Source organism: Malurus melanocephalus, unplaced genomic scaffold, assembly GCF_030028575.1.
Source record: "Malurus melanocephalus ecotype Western Australia unplaced genomic scaffold, MMel_1.1 scaffold_367, whole genome shotgun sequence".
Classification (NCBI taxonomy): Eukaryota; Metazoa; Chordata; class Aves; order Passeriformes; family Maluridae; genus Malurus; species Malurus melanocephalus.
Window position 1 is genome coordinate 672,748 of NW_026623599.1, and position 7,159 is coordinate 679,906.

Below are 7,159 nucleotides of genomic sequence, written 5' to 3' on the forward strand. Positions count from 1 at the left end.
CATCCCGCTCCAAATCCCGCACCACATCCTGCTCCACATCCCACACCGCATCTCCGCTCTTCATCCCGCACCACATCCTGCTCTGCATCCCCGCATCCCCCTCCAAATCCCGCATCCCGCTCAGCATCCCGCTTCAAATCCCGCACCGCATCCCCGCATCCCGCTGCAAATCCCCGCATCCCGCTGCAAATCCCCGCATCCCGCTGCAAATCCCCGCATCCCGCTCCAAATCCCGCACCACATCCTGCTCCACATCCCGCTCCCCGCTCCGCATCCCGTTCCTCATCCCCGCATCCCCACATCCCGCACCGCATCCCCGCTCGCAGGGCACAGCGCTGCCCAGGCGGAAACCTCGAAGTTTTCAAGAAATGAATGGACACAGAGAATAAATTCTCTTCCTTGTTTTTGAAGGCTTGTAATGCCGCCCTGGTCTTGTTYGCAGGAAAAGCAGCCCAAGTTCAATCTTTTTTTCACAAACTTCTTTACCTCTTCCTCTCTGGATGCCCTTCACCTGACGGGCAAACAGCGCAGTCTGAAGTGAGCCAAACAACTGATATGACATTTATTTTTTCTTTCTAAAATCGTGTCTTATCTGAGGGAAACGAATACAAAAGAAATCCCGTAACTGATTTAACACCTTTCTTTCACCTTTTTAGTTCGCACCCAAAGAGTCATTCTCATCTTYACCTCTGTGATGCAAGTCACCACCTCACCTTGCCAGCAAATGGAAGATAAAAGGATTAATTTTAGCTGCGCTCATGTTGCTTTTTAACAGCACAATCACACAAGTCCTGAGGAGAGCCAGTAAGAAACAATTTTTGCTTCAAAATTTAACAAATATCCCTCTGAATCCTTCCCGCAGTCTCGCAGTTTTTCTGGAATGAATCCTTGGAAACGCTTTCTGCAACAGGAGCGCCTCACAAGATCCTTACCGGGATCTTATCAACTTTTATCTTCCCCCAGACAAAGCCACTAAGTACAGGCGTTTGTTCGCCATACAACACAAAGATTCCCTCTGAGTGGAGCGAGGAAGCGGTACTTGAGGCTTTGAGGGTGACACTCTGCCTCTCACACGGAAAAAATGCATAGTTGTGCTCCTTTAACGCGCTCACAACGACCTCATACACATGCAGATGTGCCCCGTCGCCATTCTCTTATCAGAGCTTATCTTTGTTGAGGGACAGTGCTGACAAATCCTCCTGAAGGAGCAGCAGCACCGTAATGCTCACAAAAAAAAAAAAAAAAAAAAAAAAAAAAAAAAAAAAAAAATTGGGGTTTATTTCTGCTGCCCTGCTGAAGCCGATCACCCCAAATCCCCCTGACCCTGCTCGCCCGCTTCGAACGGTTTTTTTCCTCTGAAGAAGGCAGGGCCAGAACACACCTGAACTGGTGTTTTCAGTGTTGTCCCACAAAAGCATTTCTTGTTAAGTTTGTAAAGAATCAGAGCCTCATCCAGTGAGCTTCAGGTTTAGAAAACARCCAGGATTTTTGTTTAAATGCCGAGGGTTACTTGGTTATGGGRCTCCAATATCAGAATCTCTGCTGACAAGTTTGGTGGTTATTCCTTTTTTTTTTTAGGAACACAAGGATTGATGTCCAAGTGCTGGACAGTGRCTTCTGGCAGTTCAGGACCTGCCCAGAGGTCGCTGACATTTTGAACATTTGGCTTCCCCCACACCTATAAAAACACACATTTTCCTGGCATCTCCAGCTCTAAGCATCCTCCAGCTCCTGCCATGTTTTCCCTGGATTTCACAACACCTAAACCTTAAATATAGAGCACCGTTTTGGGGTAATTAGAGATTCTTAATTAATTAGAGTTATGGATTTAAGGATTCAAAGCTTGACAAATTAGTTCAGGCACATTTTGTTGCAAGAATTGGAGAAAATTACTGGTCCCAAGTAGCTGCCCTACCTCTGTGCTGGAGGTTAATTACTGTTTCTCCAGCACAGCCAAAAATAGGTGTGCCTCCATCCCAGCTCATGGTCAGCATCAGCTCAGCTCCAGCTCCAGGTTTGTGCTCTGTCTCAGCCCCCAGCAGACCCCACACATTCAGCTATTCATGGAGTTTGGGTTTTTTTATTTTTCCTTTCTCTGTGGAGTTGATGTCATGCAAAGAGGGAAGGACAGGCCCTGGTTTCTGCTTCCAGAAAGGCACCATCCTGCCAGAGAGCTGAAATCAAATATTTTCCCTTCTCTCTTTAGCAAGGGAGCTGGCAGAATTTTAAACCACTTTCTGTCACTGAAGAACTATTTTAATTACTTGCAAATAATTATTTTATTGCAGCAATCAGCTGAAGAACATTTTCTTTCCAACCCTTGGTTTAAACTGCCACTTCCCCCTCTGTTTTTATGCTGATTGACCTGGAAATATAAACTCTAAAGCTCACCTRAAAGATTTCTTCTGGGTTTTGGTTCATTGTCAATCTCTGAACTTTCTGGTGCACTCATGAACAAGCATTTGAGTTTTGTGGCAGGGAGCAAGTGTCTGTATTATAACAAGCTTTTAATTTTAAATTATGGGTAAAAAATATTCCATATGAATGTTTAGGGAATGTGTCATGGAATAGTAGCAGCCTGTGAGAAAGGCCTTCATAAGAACCAGTTAAAAAGGGCTGCTCAGCTAAAAGAGAGGAAAAAGGGAATATTTGTGGGCAGCCCTTACACAACAATGGTACATGGAAACCAGCTGGAACATCCCTGTAAAATGGAGCAYCCAATGAATGCAAAGTGGCATCTGAGACTGGGAATAAACTTCTTTATGTAACCCTGTGAAAGYGAAAATGGAAGAGGGAGAAGGCAGCAAATGGTACAGAACAGAATCTAACACTGTTTAAAAACGGTTCCCTAAAAATGGAGCCACTGAGCAGTTTTGGCAGAGCTGCTCACCCGTGGAGTTCCATGGATTTGGGGCTTGGGGCAGCAGGAATGGCCCATAGGGACCATGGGGACACCTTGGGTGGCACCCACCCTGCCCAAAGCCACCACGGGACAGTCTGGCTGTGGCCAGAACTAATTATTAACTGCATTTCCTATGGCTCAGCTCCTTGGGTCACCATCCCAACTGGATCCTGGGGGGTTTGACAAAATTCAGGTTCCCCACACCAAAACTAAAATATTGATAAAGAGAAATGTGCAATTCAAAGATTTCCTTTAGTGACAGTGTAGCATCTTTGTCCCTAACCCTGTGTCCTTTTAGTGAAGTAGCAGTTTGAGGACAAAGCCTCAAGAACTCCCTATTTTTTTTCCTAAATAAAACACTCCAGCTGCTATTGCAGAACAAGACCCCAAAAGCAGCCCAAGCCCCTGTCAGGAGTGAGGTCCATCCCATCCTTAGCTACAGGGATGTGCCCAAACWTTGCACCCAGGAAAAAAAAAAACAGAGAAGGAAGGGCAGAGCCATTTCAAGATGCATTTCTGGGTTTATTCRGATTGCAAAACTCTGAAGGAACACACAGCAGGGCTGCAGCCAAGAGTCAGGGTGAAACAATAAGTTACAAGAATAAGTGGAGGGCAAAGAAATGCTTGAATCAAAAATGATGTTAACTGAAATCAGTTACTAAATTAAGACAGAAGCTCTATTTTTATATTTGTTATATTTTACTGGTTTGCATCATTATTTTTTCTCTGAAGCTGCATACACAAGGAAAAAGAATCCTTTAAAAACCGAAAGCAGCAATGCCATGAAGTCCCAGGGTTCCATGAGGTGGACTCTTGACTAATCCTCAGGTTTGCAATTAAGGATGTGTGGCAATCAGGGTGATGGGGTTACAAAGCTCTGCCCTGAGATGCCACAGCTCCGTGCCTGCCATGGATCCACCTGGGAACAGCCAAAATCCTTCTGCCCAACTGCTGCTGGCAGCCAGGCAAGAGATGCCTGAAATATTTCCTTTTTCCACAAGGCAATTTTTTCCTGAGTGACATGAATTTTGTGGGTGGGTATCTAATTAACATTTTTGCATAAGGGCAGTGCTCATTTTTTTTTTAAACCCTAATAGTCTAAAACTTTTTCCTTCATATTATAACCAACCCCCTTTTTCTGGGAGAAGGGCGAGGGAAAAGATTGGACAGACACATTTGAACAGTCCATTTTCAAAGAGAATGAAAAATGCAACTTCTGTAGAGACTTACATCAGAACTTCCCTTTCTTTCAGCCAGCCTAGCAATAGCCTGTGCAAAAAAAAAACAGTAAAAACCATGAAATATTGAGGGTCAGGAAGTGTTCAGATCATTCTCTTTAGATTCCTCAAGAAGAAACATATTCCTTAAGTTTAATAATTTTGGGTGAGACAACTGTTCTTTTCAGTAGCTGGAACAGAAGATATTTTTTGTTTTTCATGGTACTGGCACAGCCTAGAAGGTTCAAAAGAAAGTCCCAGCTCAGATGCACAGCAAAGCAAAGCACCAAGGTAATGGAAACTCCACATTTCTAATGTYTGAATAGACCCCGAGTCAGTACATTAGACAATTGACTGGCTTTGCTTGAATGCAGGCAGGAATAAATGGAAACATCCTTATTTCCTATCCCAAGGGGCAATTATTTCACTGCCTGGTTTTGTGCATTAATAAAATAAAATAAAAAAAAAATAAATAAATTAAAAAAAAAATAAAAAAGCAAGATTCCATTGTCTGGTAGCTAAAATATCTTCCTATATGTGCTGGGGAAGCGGTGCAGCAGCAGAAAGAGGGGAAAAAGGAACAGAACCATGGCATTGCATTTTCTAAACAATATTCTCACCATAGCCAGAATATTTCTGTGTCTAAATATATCTGATCCATAAAAAACACACTTCAGAGGGGTTTCTTGTTTGTGTTTTCAAAGTTCTGTTAGTCATCATGTGTCCTGGCTGCGCCTGTGCCTACAGATGGTCCAAAATGCTCATTTTTCAAATGCTACAATGAGTCTAACAAATGCAAAGGCTGGAATTTCACACCTCTTCAGGAGAGAAGGGGACCGGATTGCAACTCAAAAAACAGCTTTTTCTCCCAGCCCTTCATTTCTTGGAGCTTCTCTTCCTTCTCCCTGCACACCTCCAGTGGTTTTCCTTTCTCCTTTAAAGGAAAAATGAGAATGTCAAGATGATTTATAAGCAARGTGTTCAGAAATGGTACTTTTGCCTCTTTTACACATCTTTGGCAGAAAAACTGAATTTTCACTTGGCAGCCCAGTGTCACCTTTCCTGTTGGCCCAAGCCACTTTCCTCGAGGGTTGATCAGGTCMTGAAGGACCAAGGACACACCAAAGCCCAGATTCAGGTTCCTTGTTCAGAAAATACTGGGAAAAAAACCCATAATTTCTCTTCAGGAAGGTTTGTGTGGCTATTTTGCATCTGAGACACCAAAAATCCCAATTCCTGCCTCACCCCTACAGCACAAAGCACTTTGGAGGATCCTCTGCAAAACATAAACTTCCTCAAAGCAGTAAAATTGGGCTGAAAGCAGAGGGGAGACCTCTCAAATTTCACACCCCAAGTTTTTGTGAATATTTGTCATCAGAGAGGGATTATTCCAACACAGGCAGATTCAGGATTCAGAGCTGGGAGGATTGATTTTTATTGAGAGGCAGCCTCGCAGTTTGTGTTCAAGCTGCCTATTCAAGCAGGCAGAAGGCAAGACCATGACATCTCAGGGAAGGGGAGGAAAAAAAATAAAAAAAAAAAATCCAAGATTCTTGGAGATACATAACGCATTTAATTGAAACCATTAGTTTTACTGGCAAACAGCTTCATCTTTCTGTTCTGTTAATCCGAACAAAGTGCTGCAATTATGACTCAATACATAATGTCCTCTAGTGCTACTCGCCCCACATTCCCCGAGCAGAGAAAGAAAACAGAGCTGTTCTCAGTTAACCAAACATTCCGTGCTTCTATCCAGAATACTTTTATTATATGGTTATCATATACATCAGAATGAGAGCGGGAACATTTACAAATCATGTAAGGAGGAGAGTTGGGAACCCCCGTTACTCACATACACACTAACTCACACACTCGTTTGGCAGGTCTACTCAGTTACCAGGTGAATGATGCACAAAATTATTGCTTTGTGAACCAACACCTCAGATTAAATCTAATCTTCAGTGGCAAGAATTGAGATTTAAAAAAAAAAAAAAGTCTTAAATACCCTGTATAACATACCTGTGCATAAACCTAAAGATATGTTTAGCTTACCCATTACCTTTGAAATACTTACCAAAATTAAAATTTGAAACCCATTTATAAAAAAAAAAAGTATTAAAAAGTTCACCATTATTTACAAATCCGATTAAATTACACATAAATAAATATTTACATTCAACACACTGCTTCCCTTAATACACATAAAGCCTCCCTGGAAATATTTTTTGGCCTTAGTAGGCAAAAAAACAAAAAAGTAAAAAAAAAAAAAAAGTTATGTGCCTATTCTTTCAAGTTTCCCCCCCAAATTTAAAAACAAGACAATATAAATATGTGAATAAAGCTGCAATATCCTTAGACACAGAAAGTGAATTTTCTAAAAGTATTTYCATTTTGAACTATTCCTCGTTAAAAAAATACCAAGATAATATAAACTGCAGCCAACATTGCTGCAGTTTTTAAAAGCCTGAATATTTCTGTAAAAAATAAGCATGTCAAATGCCTTCTTAAGTCTAGCAGGATTTCAGTATTCTCCTATGGTAATCTGAAAAAAAAAAGGAAAAAAAAACCTAAAATAAAAGAGAACAAAAAAACCAAACAGAAAAATAAAAAAAAAACCCACAGAATAATCTTACTATTTTCAGGTGTTTATAAAAAACATTTTAATGTACATAAATCTCTATACCAATGTTTAATACTGCTTTATTGTTACTGTTGCATTTCGAGAGAATTAACCCCTAAAATCGTATCAGAGAACAAAACAGGCTTCCATCTAAAATCTGTCTCTTAAAAMCTACACATGAAGCTGGTCACCCACGAGATGCTGAGATGTGGAAAAGAAATCTAAATAAATCTCTCTGTATAATTCCATCAAACCCCCCCTTTATAGCACCACTTTTACAGCAAAGGATTCAACACACTTGTCCCAAGTACTTATCTTCAGGTAATTGCTTCCACAGAACAGGGATACTGCAGCTTTTAGCAAGACTTGTCTCAGGGATCCAGCAGGAGTGAAGATCCTGAATGATTTTTTGATATTTTT